The sequence below is a fragment of the Mus musculus genome, chromosome 8 (genome assembly GCF_000001635.26).
Source record: "Mus musculus strain C57BL/6J chromosome 8, GRCm38.p6 C57BL/6J".
Taxonomy (NCBI): Eukaryota; Metazoa; Chordata; class Mammalia; order Rodentia; family Muridae; genus Mus; species Mus musculus.
The window spans coordinates 78,485,067-78,502,145 of record NC_000074.6 but is presented as its reverse complement, the minus strand read 5'-3'; the positions used below and the strand labels follow the sequence as shown (position 1 = coordinate 78,502,145).

At 41.4% G+C, this 17,079-nt stretch overlaps 1 pseudogene; it reads left to right on the top strand.

The window, feature by feature from the left end:
• The first annotated feature begins 15,685 nt into the window (after positions 1-15,685).
• Gm2225 lies at positions 15,686-16,171 on the top strand (annotated as a pseudogene).
• Positions 16,172-17,079: the final 908 nt, after the last annotated feature.

The window sequence follows — 17,079 nt, the reverse complement described above, 5'->3', positions numbered from 1 at the left end:
TCATGTATTTAGCCAATATTTGTTGAGTGTCTGCTGTGCGGTAGACACTAGTATAAACACTGTGTGCAAGGTGAGAGACACGATTCAGTTTTCCTTGAATATTCTAGATGTAACAGAAAAATAACAAGCAGTACTAAGGCCATAGTTTTTTCTTTGTTTTGTTTTGTTTTTTATAAAAAGGGTATGATTTTGCAATCCTTCAGTTTGGGCTGCTATATGAAAGTAGCATAGACTGAGTGACTTAAACAATAAACATTTACATCTTGTACTGGGGAAGTATGAGATCAAGGTGCCCATAGAACTTTCTCGAAGAGGCTTCCACCTTCTGATTTGCAAGTGAGCGTTTTGTCTCATATAAAGAATGAAGGAAAGCAAGTGTCTGCACCTCTTTCTCAGACAGTTGCACTTTAATGACCAACTCATGTCCAAAACCCATCATCTAAATACCACCACACTGGGGAGCCATGATCTAAAGATGCCAGTTTGAGAAGGGGTTCACAAATATCTAGTCCATAATAGCCCTGAGACAAGCCCACCATGATATATTATATATATATATATCAGGTGAGTACTTGAAATAGACTGTAGAGTTTGTGAAACCCCAAAGTAGCAATGGCTTTGTCATGTGTATTGCCTTACTATTGACACTGGAACAAATCACTATAAAATTAGTGTCTCCATGCTCAACCTGCCATCAGGGCTGTGTCTTTCTGAAGACTCTTGCAAAGAATTGCTGTTACAGATGTCTGCATTCCTAGGTGCTCTGCCGTTCCAGCTTCATAGTCAGCCATGACCACTGAATCTTTCTTGGGTGGAATCAGTCTGGCTCTTATTCTCTAGCAACTTGCTTTCATTTAGTTGGTTGGTTGGTTGGTTGGTTGGTTGGTTGGCTGGCTGGCTGGCTGCCTGGCTGGCTGGCTGACTGACTGACTGGCTAGCCGGTTTGGGTTTTGTGATTGTTGATTTGTGTGTGTGTGTGTATCTGTGTATGTATAGATAGGTAGGTAGGTAGGTGAGTAGATAGATAGATAGATAGATAGATGTGTATCTGTGTATGTATAGATAGGTAGATAGAGATAGATAGATAGATAGATAGATAGATAGATAGATAGATAGATAGATAGGATGGTGAGACAAGATCTCTGTAGTCTTGGCTGTCCTGGAGCTTGCTGGTGTGTAGTTCATACCTATAGAGGATACATTTTCCCAATGCTCTTCAACTATAACAGGAAGCTAGTTAAAGCCCCGGGACCTGTTTTTATGACTCTGATATCACTTCTGACGACTTGATCTTTATGAAGTAACTATTTCCCAAAGGCCCCACTTCCTAATACCATCCCAGTGGAGGCTCAACTTCCATTTTTGTTTTGTTTTGTTTTGTTTTGTTTTTGTTGTTGTTGCTGTTTTCGAGACAGGATTTCTCTGTATAGCCCTGGCTGTCCTGGAACTCACTTTGTAGACCAGGCTGGCCTCGAACTCAGAAATCTGCCTGCCTCTGCCTCCCGAGTGCTGGGATTAAAGGTGTGTGCCACCACGCCCGGCTGGACTTCCATTTATGTATTTAGGAATGATACATATGCTCAGTTCACAACATGGAATACAAGTCACCTGCTACCTGTTGAGGATTCAGCCACTTTCTAGGAGTATGGCACAGCTGTACCCAAAGGTCTTCAATGGTTCCCTTCAGTTTTTTTTTTCTTTTTTTTTTTTTTTATTACGTATTTTCCTCAATTACATTTCCAATGCTATCCCAAAAGTCCCCCATACCCCTCCCCACCACTTCCCTACCCACCCATTCCCATTTTTTGGCCCTGGCATTCCCTTGTACTGGGCCCCCTTCGGTTTTTAAAATCCCCTCCTTATTCTGACATAGCCTGATGTGCTTATGCAATCCCGGTCTCTGTTAAGCCTCCTCTTGCAATCTGAAATGAGGTTTCCTGCTTTGATGCCTTTTCTAAATGCTCTTTGCCTTTCTAAGAATGTTCTTCTGTGTCCATGAGTTCAAATCCAGTCCCATCAGATCATTAAGTTCCTAGGCAGAGATCTCCTTGAAGCTTTTTTCTGTTTCCAGTTAAAAGTTTCAAACTTCCTAACCTCTTGTCTCTATCCAGTGTGGACAGAAGCATTGACGGCAGCTTGCTTGCACATCGTTCCCCATCCCCATCTCCACAATGCATGGGGGGAGAGGGTTGAGTTATTTGGAAAGATAATTCCTTGAATTAATACAATGATTAGATTTGCTGCAAATATAGAGCTTATGAATGGAAAACTCTGTATCTTTTATATAATTGCTATATAAAATGCGTGATGAGTAGGTTCATAGTTGTGGAGGGTTGTTGTTTTGCTTGGGCTTTTGAGACAGGCTCTCTGTACCACAAGCTTTCCTCAAACTCAACACAGTCCTCCTGCCTTGGCCTCCCAAATGCTGGGACTGCACATTTGAGCTACCACATTTAGCCCACCTTTTGTGTTATATGTACTTTTTTTTTCCTGTAGAGAGCTGAATTTGGGCATGAATCTTCATAGCTGCCAGATGATTCCCAGGAAATCTGGCTTCCCTCTTGGGGCTCTTAGTCTCACTCATTAGAGAATTTAAGAATGGGCTCAAATGGAAGTTCTAGGCCAGTTTAGTAGAGTTCACCAAAAAAAAAAAAAAAAAACCTCAGTGTGGTGGGCAGGATGAAAATGTCAGCAGCTGCCTTGAGGAGCAGAATTAAGGAGAGGGGAAAAGGCTGCCCCATTTGAGTTATAAACATTGGTGTCTACCACCAAGTAGGGAAAGGAACCCCACAATAAAGAAAATGCATACTCACTACCTGGCCAGCAAACAAAAGATAGCTTTAAGAAAAATAGGGAGGGAGAGAGGGAGGGAGGGAGGGAGGGAGGGAGGGAGGGAGGGAGGGAGGAAGGAAGGAAGGAAGGAAGGAAGGAAGGAAGGAAGGAAGGAAGGAAGGAAAAGAAAAGTTGCCCCTGCCTGACTCAGAGAGATAGAAAAATCCAGTAAATCTCATAGTAACCTCATAGTGTCTGATAGGTACTGGATTAGGAGTGGGAATGGGAGGGGGGCAGATCACAACATCTCATTAAAAAGATAATTCCTCCTATGTCTTTAGCATGGATTAAAGTAAACCCACCTTCTAATGGGTAGTCCTTTGGCCAGATGGTTGACAGGCCCAACTAGAATGTTAAGTATCTACTCAACACCAGAAAGTATTCTCTTGACCAGGAGTTCTCTCCTGCATTACAGTACATCAACTACTGAGTCACACTTGTAGTTTAAAACACTACTTTAATCTCTTTGGAGCAGGGTCACTGTAGTCCTGGTTATCCTGGAACTCTATGTAGATGAGGCTAGTTTTTAACTCAGATCCTTCTATCTCTGACTCCCTTCTAGTGGGACTAAAGGTATGTGCCATCACACCCAGCTAATATTTTAGATTCTAGAGTACTTGTGATTTTTTCCGTTAAGTTGCTTTAATAATTTAACTTTGGTGACTGGAACTTTTGCAGTTCTTAACATTCTAAAACTGGGTTAAATACTCAGAACAACAGATTCTAAAGAAAACCATGAGTTCTGTTTTGATCTTGGGTGACTGAGATTCCTGTTGTACATTTGTGATGCCAAGAAGGCAGCTGAGTAGGGGAGTCAGGAAACAAGGAATTTAGGTTAGTCACATATTCATGGGCCCAACAGATTAAGATAGAGGTCACCTACTCTGAGATTACCCTTATGTGCTTTAAATTGGGCCTGCAAGCTCACTTTGGGGTCTCTCCATCTTGGAATGAGGGACCCCCACATGCTGGTCTTCTGCAGAATAAAATGTTCCTTGCTTTTACATACTATTTGAGTCTGGGGTATTATTCTTCAGCAAACAACAGACCCTTACATTTGGGGTCTAACCCCAGATTCAGCTATCTTTTTGTTGTTGTTGTTGTTTGTTTTTTGTATACAGATGAGGAAGAGAGAATTTTTATCATTAAGTTAAACGAAATTTGCCTTATTGAGAAATGTGACTTACTTCTAATCCTATTTCTCTGAAGGACAGCTAAACAGCTTAGTTTCAGTGTAATGTGGCTTGGAATTTGTCCTGGCTAGTTTTATGTCAACTTGACACAAGCTAGAGCTATATGAAAGGAGGGAACTTCATAATGTCTCCATCCATAAGGCCTGGCTATAGGCAAGCCTGTAGGGCATTTTCATAGTTAGCAACTAATGTGGAAGGCCCAGCCCACTGTGGGTGGTGCCATTGTCCCTTGGCTGGTGGTTCTGGATTCTGTTAGAGAGCAGGCTGAGCAAGCCATGGAGAGCAAGCCAGTAAGCAGCCCCTTTCCATGGCCTCTGCCTCAGCTCCTGCCTCCAGGTTCCTGCCCAGTTTGAGTTCCTGTCTTGACTTCCTGCGATTATGAACAGTGTTGTGGAAGTGGAAGCCAAATAAACATTTTCCTCCCCAACTTGCCTCTGATCATAGTGTTTCATCTCAGCAATAGTAACCCTAACCAAGACAGAACTTCAGCAGGACTGTTTTATTTTTATTTTTCACCTCATGTTGGGGGCATATTTCAGTCTTAAACAGTGCTTTTCCAGAACTGTTGCTTAACAATTCAAATAATTGGTATGTAATTACAGGGTACAATAGTAAACCCACAATTACAGTGGTTGAAAGATGTGCCTTTAAACTCATTTATTCTATTCAGCTATTCAGATAATTCGGCAAGTAATGAAGCTGCTCTCACATTTAGTCTGTATCATTTTCTACTGATTTACTTAGAGCAAGTGTGACTTGTTTCCAATATTAGGGGAAAAGGTTCATGATGGAACTGAGTGCTTGAAATTTTACATATTTAAAGATGATCAGTAGGGTGCCATGTGTGGTGGACACACTTTTAATCCCAGCAACTGGGAGGCAGAGGCAGTTGTATTTCTGTTAGTTCAAAGTCAGCCTGTTCTACACAGTGAGTCCTAGAACTTCGGAGCTACATAGTGTCTCAACAAAACAAAACAAAAAAAGAAAGAAAGAAACAAAGAAACAAAGAAAGAAACAAAGAAACAAAGAAACAAAGAAACGAAGAAAAAAGGAAAAGAAAAAAAAATTAGTTTCCGTTGCATATCATCTCCTCAATTGGCTTATTTGACAATATTTATTCTACATGTTTAGTGTAGACACATCTAAACTATATATTTCAGGTCTCATATTCCTTAGGGTTCACTGTAGACACTACATAAATGTTTCCCATAATGGATGCTGTCAATATGTTTCTATTTTTGAGGAAATATAGTTTATTCTAAGCCAAATATGAGTGACCATGGCTGGGAAATATGGATTTCTATTACCTTGAAGGATGTGCTCTATCTTGGAAGATGTGAAAAGAGACCGAATCTAACCCACTGAATTCTGTTTTGTTTCTGATTTCAACTTTTTGAGTTCTATTGCATTATTCTTCCCTTCAGTTCTAAGGTTCTAAGAACAGTCCTGATTGATACACATATATTATAACAGAATAAAGATAATTTGTTCCTTGCATTTGATCAACACACTGATGGAACACTGGCTACAGCAAAGTCAGGAAATGTTATGTTGCTGCTCTTTAACTTTAGAGTTTATAGAGGCTGGAAGTCTCCTGAGTTTAGCATGTATTCTAAGGGTTTCATTTGATAGTCATGAGAATGCTGAGTCAGCTAGCTAAAAAGGATAAAAGTTGGGACTTAGAAAGATAGTTCCAGGGCTGGAGAGATGGCTCAGTAGTAAGAGCACCGACTGCTCTTCCGAAGGTCCTGAGTTCAAATCCCAGCAACCACATGGTAGCTCACAACCATCTGTAATGAGATCTGACGCCCTCTTCTGGTGCATCTGAAGACAGCTACAGTGTACTTAGATATAATAATAAATAAGTCTTTTTTTAAGAAAAGAAAAAAGAAAATAAGAAAGATAGTTCCAGTGGATAAGAGCACTGACTGTACTTCTAGAGGTCCTGAGTTCAATCCCCTACAACCACATGGTGGCTGTGATGGTTTGTATAGTCTTGGACTAGGGAGTGGCACCATTTGGAAGAGTGACCTTGTTGGAATAGATGTGACCTGGTTGGAGTGGGTGTGTCACTGTGAGTGTGGGCATAAGACCCTCATCCTAGTTGCCTGGAAGTCAGTCTTCCACGAGCAGCCTTTGGATGAAGATGTAGAACTCTCAGCTCCTCCTGCACCATGTCTGCCTGGATGCTGCCATGCTTCCACCTTGATGGTAATGGACTGAACCTCTGAACCTGTAAGCCAGCCCCAATTAAATGTGGTTTTTTCCCCGCCCCTAAATGTTTTTTATAAGACTTGCTTTGGTCATGATGTCTGTTTAAAGCAGTAAAACCCTAACTAATACAGTGGCTCACAACCATCTATTCTGGTGTGTCTGAAGAGAGTGACAGTGCACTCACATACATAAAGTAAATAATACATGGCTACTAAAGGGATAGATATAACCCAAGATCATTTCAGTGGAGAAATCTATAGGACTCAGATGTTGTCTTTGTCAAATTCTTATTAGCCTTAGGCTGGTGGAAATTGGAAGCTTCACATTTAGTGATATATTCAAAAATTATATGTAAATGCCATGAGCATCTTAACTCTGGTGTGACAGTTGATAGCAAATGACTATTAGGAAGGACCAAAGATTGTTCAAGATACTTTCTTATTTGTCAGCTTCCATCTCTCGAAATCATATAGTCTAGTCAGCCAAAGTTAGTCTACAAGATCTTCACTACAGATAGAGCATGCTTCCAGAGAACTTCAGTTCACACCTCCTTTATGATTTTCATTATTTCCCCAATCTTCTGCCTCTTAGTCCCACCAAACTGGGATTTGATTTTAACATAAAGGAGTTGGAGGTATACAAACATTCAAACTATAGCAGTACGTGTGAATTGAAATTCCAAGGGACACAGCAGGCACATAAATCGGAACCTAGTGTATACCTAAATTTTTAAATTTTGGTTATCAGTAATTTTTAGGTGTGAAGTCTGTTGGGATTCAGACCTGGGACAAACAGCCAAGGTGCATATTTAACATACCAGAGTGGATCTGGCCTCCATGTTCTCCCAGCATCCCTCAGTCCCTGCTTGGCATACTCTGTGCTCTACCCTGAACTTCCTAGTCCAGAGGCTGGGCTTCTCCTCCCACAGAAGCGCTTCCCTATATAATCTAGACATATTGGTCTCTCTGCTCTGCTCTCCTCTAGGCATTCTCTCTCTCTCTCTCTCTCTCTCTCTCTCTCTCTCTCTCTCTCTCTCTCTCTCTCTCTCTCTCTCTCTCTCCACTCTCTTTCTGTTCCCCTCCCCTCTCTCTCCCTCTCCATAGCAACTTCCCTGGCCTCCTCCCTTGGGACCAGTGAACCTGCCTACCTAAGAGCAGCTTCCTAATAAATCTGCCTCTGTATACTCTAATCCAGCTCGAATCGGCTCATCTCACCAGCAGAGAAATAACTTATCAAAATCTAACAACTAGTTGTTTCCATAGGCCTCAATTTGGCTTCTTGGGCTCTTATTATTTTCCAAGACTACCAACACTCTTACAGCAACGCACTCCCATACCCTCAGCCAAGAATTAAGGTGTAACAGGCCTGTAATACTATCTACTCAGGCAGGAGGATCACAAATTCAAGAAAAACAAACAAACAAACAAACAAAAAAAAAAAAAAAAACCACGGGCGTGGTAGTGCATGCCTTTAATCCCAGCACTTGGGAGGCAGAGGCAGGCAGATTTCTGAGTTCGAGGCCAGCCTGGTCTACAGAGTGAGTTCCAGGACAGCCAGGGCTACACAGAGAAACCCTGTCTCGAAAACAAACAAACAAAGAAAAGAAAACAAAAACAAAACAAAAAGACAAATTCAAGAACAGCCTAGGCTAGAGAGTTCAGGCCGGGACAAGTTGGTACTAATGTGTATCAAAATAGAAAGTTAAACAGGAGATGTTTCACTAAGTTCTGGGTTGAAGCCCTGATACTGCTGAGAAGAGTTTTAGAATGTATTAACATGGACAATGAACTTTAGAAAGACAAACTCCTCTAGACAAATTAGAAATGCCACCTGCAATGCATAGAAATGCAATGGAGATGGTAGTGTTCAGTTCAGTAACCCATACAGCCTATTTATAGTTGGTAACAATCTGTGAAGATGTTTAGCATGATAATAGCGTACATTTTTCTTTTGAGAAATTATGCTTTTTATATATATTTTTCCGAGACAGGGTTTCTCTATAGTCCTGGTTGTCCTGGAACTCACTTTGTAGACCAGGTTGGCCTTGAACTCAGAAATTCGCCTGCCTCTGCCTCCAAAGTGCTGGGATTAAAGGAGTGCACCACCACGCCTGGCTTGTATTATTTTTAATTATTTGAAATAATTTAAATTTAGCAAAAAAGTTTTATAAGGACATACATAATCTCCAAGCTAACCTATATATAAGAACAACTTTTTGAATAAGGGAATTTTTTTATGCAAATGGATATTGTTAATTCTAAGATTTTACAGTGAAGAAAATGCTGACCTCTTTTTCCGAATCAGCAAGAGAGCAAAGATGAAGCTGTAATGTGATGTGGTGTGGTCATTTGCAGCAGCACACTAGCAACACTTGCTTAATCCAAAAACACTGGAGCTCTCTAATTTCTAAAATAAATGTCAGGTTGCCCACTTCTCTGCATTGCTGAATGCTTTACAGAGATGAATACTATTTTCTTCTTTGATATTGCTTCTCTCTGGAGCAACTCACAGACTAATATTAAGCAGTTATGAAGATTCCAACTCAAATAAAGGGAACCATGTTTTATATTAGACTAGCAATATAACCACTCTTCTGCCCTCTGCTCAGGAATTTAGTCACTTAGTTTCTATTGTACTCGAGTTAGGGAGAGTTATGCATGCTGATTCCCTCCATTCAAATGTGATTACTCCCTCTTCATGTGGGTAGTAACTGGGTTTGTCATTCGGTTAAACCACAGTGGGTAAGCTGTCTCCTTGCAGAAGACTTTCTGCTCTGGTGGTTTGTAGAAGCTCTCCATCTAATAGTTTTTCAGCCTCTTAAGTGGAAATCTGTCTCAGGAAATTAGGGGGGGAAGAAGAGTAGACAGTAGTGGATGATAAGCTATTGGGAGGTGCAGTAAATAATGGAGGGAAATGTAACTGAAAAGAGGGGAATCATTTAGGGCTATTAGGTGACATCCACTTGGATAGAGAGCTATTATACCTGTAAATGTAGAAAAATGATAATGTTGACATCTCTTCATCACACAATCTGTGTCATTAATAAATGATGAAGGCTAGAAAGAGTGAGAGAAATAACGCCAACACTACATAGCAGTGGCACAGAGGCACTTGGGAAAACTAGCTAAGCTGAAAATGAAGGCTCAACTTAGCACCATTATGGAGGGAAAAGAGTTCATGATATGCATGGAAAAAGCATGAACCACATGCTTTTGTTGCTTAAATAGATAACTTTATATTACCAGAGAAAGTCAACGTAGGAGGAACAGAAGAAAACTGGGTCAGGAAATGTTGAGCACTGTTGGAAGTGGTGATGGGGAGGAGGGTATATTTAAACAAACAAACAAACAAACAAAACATTTGCTTTTACTGTAAAGACAAGCTGCCTGCACCACTATAGGCTATAGGCTAGATCAAAGTTATGTACAGAGAAATTGCCCACTTCCTATTCCTGAAAGAAATGGCACTACATTAAAGTTCTCCAGAGGATTTTTATCTTCTCAAAAATTCTCCAGAGTTACTCTATCTGATTGTCCCTGAGATGCTTAACAAGGCTGTAAGTCCAAGCTAAGAAAAAAATAAAGGTCTAAATGGGACAGACAGCCCGTGTCTCTGAGACAGCATCATCTGTGAGGACAGCACCAGGTCAGTGAAGCTCTCCAAGGCTCATTTCAAAGAATAGAGTGGGGTGACTGCTGCATGAACTGCTGCAGTAGGGCAAGCTGCAGAGAGGACAGCTAGTGGCCCACCAGCAAGTGCTTGAGTGCTAGGATGCCTAAGGCCAGCTGGGCATCTGGCTACTAAAGAAGATGGTAATTTCCTTTGTCTAGGTTCCAGCAATGGATACAACCAGGAAAATCTAAGTGACACCCACCTCTCTACTCCATGCTTTTTCCTAAGGCAGGGATGCAGACACAAAGGCTCAAGTCCTTACTACCATCTTCTTGCCAAGCAACAAGATGGGAACAAGCTGAATAGCCATGTGAGTTCGTGTCCAGAAACAAGCCTAATTTGGGCTTTCTATTACTTAGAAACAAGCCTTATCCTATATAAACAAGCTATGAATTCCTAAAAAGTAGATTGTTTTGTTTAAAAGGTGCTCAAAAAAGTGAATTACTAACCCTGGCTAATGTCAGGTTGATTACTTTCAACTCCCACAACCTTAGCATCTTACACTGAGTGCAAATGAGATTATTGGTGATAGATTGTTAACTGGAAGACGAAGAGTGGGATTCATTGTGATTGGCCTCCACACATCATATATGTGCATATGTGGAGGAAGAAAGACTCAGAAATTATTTCTGAAAATAGAAACATACCAGACATCATTGGGTCAGGGTTTGTTGATGGTTTTAACATACCAGGTTTCTGGCTGTTAGTTGACCAGAGGACTCCTGACCCCACAAGACTCTGGATAATGAAACTAAAACTTTTGAATAATGAGGGAGGAAAATAAGCATCATACTTATCTTCAAAAAGGACATCAATTTCTCTTTCCTCTACTCCAAAGAAAATCACCCATATAGATAAGATATAAATAAAACAATCTTTTTTTTAAAGATCTATTTATTATTATACATAAGTACACTGTAGCTGTCTTCAAACACACCAGAAGAGGGCACCAGATCTCATTATGGGTGGTTGTAAGCTAGGATTTGAACTCAGGACCTTCGGAAGAGCAGTCAGTGCTCTCACCCGCTGAGCCATCTCACCAGCCCCAATCTTTTTTTTTTTTTAAGATGTATTTGTTTATTTTGTAAAAGTACATTGTAGCTGTCTTCAGACACACCAAGAGAGGGCATCAGATCTCATTACAGATGGTTGTGAGCCACCATGTGGTTGCTGGGATTTGAACTTGGGAACTCAGTCAGTGCTCTTAACCGCTGAGCCACCTCTCCAGCCCTAAAACAATCTTTTAGTTTAGCAAATTAGAGTGGTCTTTAATTTTTAAGTTTATTATTATAATGAGTGCATACTCATGATGTCTGTGTTTGTTTGTTTTGTGTGCATGCACCATCGAGTACGTGGTGGTCAGAAGATAACTTTGTAGAGTCATTTCTCTCCTTCTGCCTTTATGTGTGTTCCAGGGATCAAACTCAGGTTGCCAGGGAAGCCTGGCATGCTCCTTACACACGGAGCAATGTCTTACCTGGAAAAGGAGCCTGTAGGTGTTCACTGAGAAAGTAAAGGCAATTTGAACTATTCATAGATACAGAATACAGTGTAAACATACTTGGATGAAGCTGATTTGTACCTTCAGATTTAAGATTGGACTAAGAAACTCTACTCTAGGAGGATTTCTAAGGCCGAATCTTCTGGACAGTATTTACATGGCTTGATAAGGAAGTCGGCCAGTTCCTCCTGCCTTCTGTTTTTCATAACCCACGCATGCACACTCCACAGTGGGGAACAATCATGGAGGAGGAGGGTTCCCAGACTGCCCTTTGAGAATAAAATGGGAGGCCAGAACCAAAGTCTTTTGGATAAAGCACCAACACTGACTACACACGAACCCGTTTGGATGCCTTCCTTCCCAAGGCACGGATCGTCCCAGCATGGGAAAGACAGACCTCCCTCCCTCCCTCCCTTTTAACCCATTTTTACTCTTCCACCATACACTCAATAAAATAAAATAAAGAAAAAAGAAACTCTACTGTTGCGGCAAATCTCCTCCCAAATATGCCCCGGCAATGAAAACACAACACAATTAATATGAATATATGCTGTGTGCCTAGCCTGGGCAGATCTACCACTACACTACCATCTTCTCCATCTATGAGACCCCTTAGAACTTGCAGTTTCTCCAGGCCATGTGCTTCTGCTTCGCTCTTCCTCTTCCTCTTCTTCCTCTTCTGCATCCTCTCCCTCTTCCATTTTCTCCTTCCCCCCTCTCTCTCTTCCACTCCACCTTCCCTTTTATCTGCCCAAACTTCAACTCTCCTTTATTTCACAAATTAAGGTGGGAAGCAGGTTTACCGGAAATCACCCAAGTGCTGACTCAGTCCTTGTTCACAACCACACCCTGGAGAACGGAATTAACATCAAATATAATTAGCCCCAGAGCTATCCACAACACTCTGCTAGAATCATTCTTCTGTAATTAGGAGGCATATTAATAAAATGTTAGTTATTGTGTCCTTGCAGCATATTTCTGGAATTCTTTGTACCATCTACTTACTGTCAATATATCAGACCCCCCCCACCCCCGCCTTCCGCCTTCCCCCATCCTTTCTCTCTTTCTTCTCTTCTCTCATATATTACATCCAGTCAACAGGTTCCCCTCCCTCCATTCCTTCCAGTCCCTCCCCACCACCAACCCTCTCCCCAACTCTTTCTCCATTTCTCTTCAGAAAAAAAGCAGGCCTCCCAGGGATATCAACTGAACATGGCCTAACAAGTTATAGTGAGGCCAGGCACAAACCCTCATATCAAGGCTGGAGGAGGTAACCCAGTAAAAGCAGGCAAAAGTGTCAGAGACACCCTCCACATCCACTGTTAGAAGTCTCACATGAACACCAAGCTATACAACTATAATGTATATGCAGAGGACCTAGCTAAGATTCATACAGGACCCCTGATTGTCACTTCAGTCTCTGTGATTCCCTATGAGGCAGAGCTCTGCTTAGTAAATTCTGTGGGTCATGTTCTCCCGGTGTCCTTAATTCCTCTGGTTTTTACAGTCCTTCCTCTTCTTCTTCCTTGGGGTTCCCAGAATTCCACTTAGAATGTTTTGCTGTGGGTATCTGCATTTCTGTAGTCTCTTCCGGGAGTATTAGAGAATATGGAGCATGGAGTCTTTCAGAGAGCAGTGAAGGTCTGAGGAGCAAAACTGGAGAGGTAAGCATACATCATCCCAGGTAGTCAGGAAAGGAGGGCATAGAGCTTAGGGTTTAGTACTTCCTTTGGGTCGCAAGTTCTCTGACTGGCAGGTGATCTTTCTTGCGTCTCTTTAACTCAGTACCAGCTATACACTATCCCAGTTATGTTCAAAAAGAGGCTGATGGGTCTAATTTATAAATAGTGGCAAGATGCAGAGGAAAGGCAAGGGAGTGTGTGTATTAGTCACAGTCGTCAATAAATGACAGCAATATTTGTGGAAACATCATCTTGTGTATTGTATGGATGCCTCATTTGTCAACTAAAAAGCCTATGTCCTATAGCTTAGGCATGAAATAGAAGTGGAACATCGGGAGGAAAAAGAATTCTGGGAGAGAAGGAGGTAAGGAGAGGAGTCCAAAAAGAGCTGAGGAGACAATCACATGGTACCTGAGCACAGGTAACCAGCCACATGGCAAAATGTAGGTTAAAATAAATGGTTCTCTTTAGTTATGATCTAGTCAAAGTAGAACCTAGCTATATGTCCAGGGTATTTGTAAATATAATTTGAGTCTTATTTCTGAGAGCATGGGGATGGGAAGAAGAATCTGGGACAAACAAAACAAATATTCAGAAACAGGAAGCTTGAAAAATATTATGATCATACAAAAGTTTCTGCAATCAATTAGTTTGGGGTAGCCATATCCTCAGACGGCTCCATAGCATTTGCTATCAACCCAGGTTTCAAACAGGAAGCTTTAAAAAAGCAGTTTTAGATCCTCTGCTTTGATGGGGAAGAATAGGATTTTGTCAAAGCAAGATCTTCAATCCCTGTAGATGTCATTGGGTTAACTTGAAGTGCTGGGGATATCCAACAAATAGTTTGGTCTCTTCACAATGTGGGTCCCAGTATTTGAAGGTTGTGTTGTACAAAGCACACTTGAATACCAACTACCTAACTCAAGAAAGCATTGTATAAACCTTGAGATCCAGTGAAATAGCTAATCCTAAAACTAATTTGGAGTTTGAAATTGTTTCAGAAAGTGTGCGTGGCAGGGACAGGGAAACACTGTGAGAGCACTCTGCGCTGTTTGCTTTCCCTGCTCATCTCAGCACATCATAAGTAGTCAGAGGCTATCGCTTGGTGTAGGAAGGATAGTCTCACTTGTTGAATTTCCCCAAAGCTAAACTCTGAAAACAATAAAGACCAGGACTGGGCATGTTATAAATGACTCTGTCTTATGCTTTATGACTTTCTCCGGGTACTTCAATCTTCTCTCTCTAAGTTCATTTTGAAGAGTAACTGCTAATTACCAACAAATGCACCTCTAAAACCTATTTGAAACATCTTCCTTGGAAAGAGACAGTGCAAACCCGGAGCCCTCAAACTTCACACTTTCCATTCAGCTAAAAGGCCTAACCACAGTCATGGGTCTATAAACTTAATTCTCAATAATCATAAGAAAACTATGATATTGTTGTTACTTTAAATAATTGCATTACAAATCTAATACTATTTCCTTAAGAGGTAAGTGATCTTTCCGGTTCCTGTTCCTCATGATAATGCCCTAGTTAATAATGTCAGTATTTTCTTTTCATTTTTTGGGGGGTGGGAGGGGCAGTGGTTCGAGACAGGTTTTCTTTGCATAGCCCTGGCTGTCCTGGAACTAACTTTGTAGACCAGGCTGGCCTTGAACTCAGAAATCTGCCTGCCTCTGCCTTCCAAGTGCTGGGATTAAAGACATGCGCCACCACGCCCGGCTCTAAGAGGGCATCAGATCCCATTACAAATGGTTGTGAACCACCATGTGGTTGCTGGGAATTGAACTCAGGACCTCTGGAAGAGCAGTCAGTGCTCTTAACCTCTGAGCCCTCTCTCCAGCCCAGTATTTTCTTATATTATCATATATTTATTTTAATATACTTTATAGCATTTATTTAAACATTTATTATATTAGTATTTACATTAAACTAGGTAGGGGTAGTGCATGCTTATAATTTCACAACTTGGGAAGTTCAGGTAGAAGGGTCAGGAGTTCAAAGCCAGCCTCAGTACTTACTTCACAATGTAATGGTGAAGATTAAATTAAAGTAAAATACCTAGTAATAAAGTGAGTGGTCCATAAGATCTTACTCTTCTGACCTTGTGTTTTACCCTTAGCTAAATTATTTTAAATGTGCATAGGAACAAAATAGCATAAAGCCCCTGGCCTGCCTTTCTTTCTTTCTTTTTTGAAAGGGTCTCAATATGTAACCCCGCCGTGCCTAGAACTTCCTGAATAGGCCAGACTGGCCTTGAACTCATAGAGATCCACTGCTTCTGCCCCCTGAGTGCTGGGATCACACCCAGCAGAGCTTTGAACTTTTTAATGATACAATGAAATAACAATAAGACATATAATGCCTTTCTTGAATCTCTGCATAGGCCAAATATAAAATCTTCCTTCACTTCAAAACAGAAATAAAGCCAAGCATATGTCTCGGGAAAAAACAAAAACAAACAAACAAACAAACAAAGCCAAGCATAGTAGTGCGTAACTCTAATTCCAGACCTTGGGAAACTGATCCAGGAAGATAAGGAGTTCAAAGCCAGTCTGAGCTATGTAGAAAATTGGAGGCCCTTTTTTTCCAACATCTTAGCGAGGCTGCTGTGGTCCACACGACTCTCTGAGCTTCGCCATGCCGCCCAAAGACGACAAGAAGAAGAAAGATGCCGGAAAGTCGGCCAAAAAGGATAAAGACCCAGTAAATAAATCTGGTGGCAAGGCCAAGAAGAAGAAGTGGTCCAAAGGCAAAGTTCGGGACAAGTTGAACAATCTTGTCCTGTTCGACAAAGCGACATACGACAAGCTCTGTAAGGAGGTTCCGAACTATAAGCTTATTACTCCAGCTGTGGTCTCTGAGAGACTGAAGATTCGCGGTTCCTTGGCCAGGGCAGCCCTTCAGGAGCTCCTTAGTAAAGGACTTATCTAGCTGGTTTCAAAGCACAGAGCCCAAATAATTTACACCAGAAACACAAAGGGTGGAGACGCTCCAGCTGCTGGCGAAGATGCATGAACAGGTTCAATCAGCTGTACATTTGGGAAAATAAAACTTTATTGAATCAAAAAAAAAAAAAAAAGAAAGAAAGAAAGAAAGAAAGAAAGAAAGAAAGAAAGAAAGAAAGAAAGAAAGAAAGAAAGAAAGAAAAGAAAATTGGAGGCCAGTCTTGTCTACACAATAAGATCCTGTTTCAAAACAAGCACACACAGAGAACTAAGTCAGAGGTAAAAGCACAACATGTATTACACTGTATCACATTATCAAACCCGAAAGAATCTCAGCACAACAATGTAATACACTATATCAAGTTATCAAGCCCGAAAGAATCTCAGAATCTCTGGCCTGGAGAGACAGCCCGTCTGCAAAGTACAGACTGCACAAGCACAGGGACATGAGAGCCATCCCCAGCACCAGGTGACACCCGTGTTTGTCCTCTGACTTCACCTGCACATGCCCACATGCCCACAGTCACCGACAGATGAGCACTGTGCTCGTTTTTTTAGACAGAAGATTTTCTAAAGGGTTATGTTGCTCTGTCTGCACACGAGTTCCAATGGGATGGCTTTCGCCCCAGGAGACAGCAGTCAGCTGCAGAAGTAGATGTGGAACCTGCTGCCGCCTTGGGGTACCTCTACTTTTAGCTTTCTCAAGGTAGACCACATGCCCAGATTCTTCTCCGGTCATAAAGAATACAGGGTTGGGACATTACCTTTAGAGGCTTTTAAGCAGCAGGGCAGGGCTGGGGGATGAACTGCGTGGCTCTCTTAGCTAACATTTAGCCTTATTTGTGTAAGGACCCAGATGTGCCATCAGCCTGAGCTACCCGGCAAAGTGCACTTCCATCTCGAGCTGATGCGTTTACTCTCCTGGTCTAAAATTGTTGTCAGCAATTTTTATTTTAAATAGAACTTGCAGGTGCTGGCCTTTTAGAATACTTCATATTTACAAAGGTGCATTTCATATGAACATCCTAAAGTGCTAT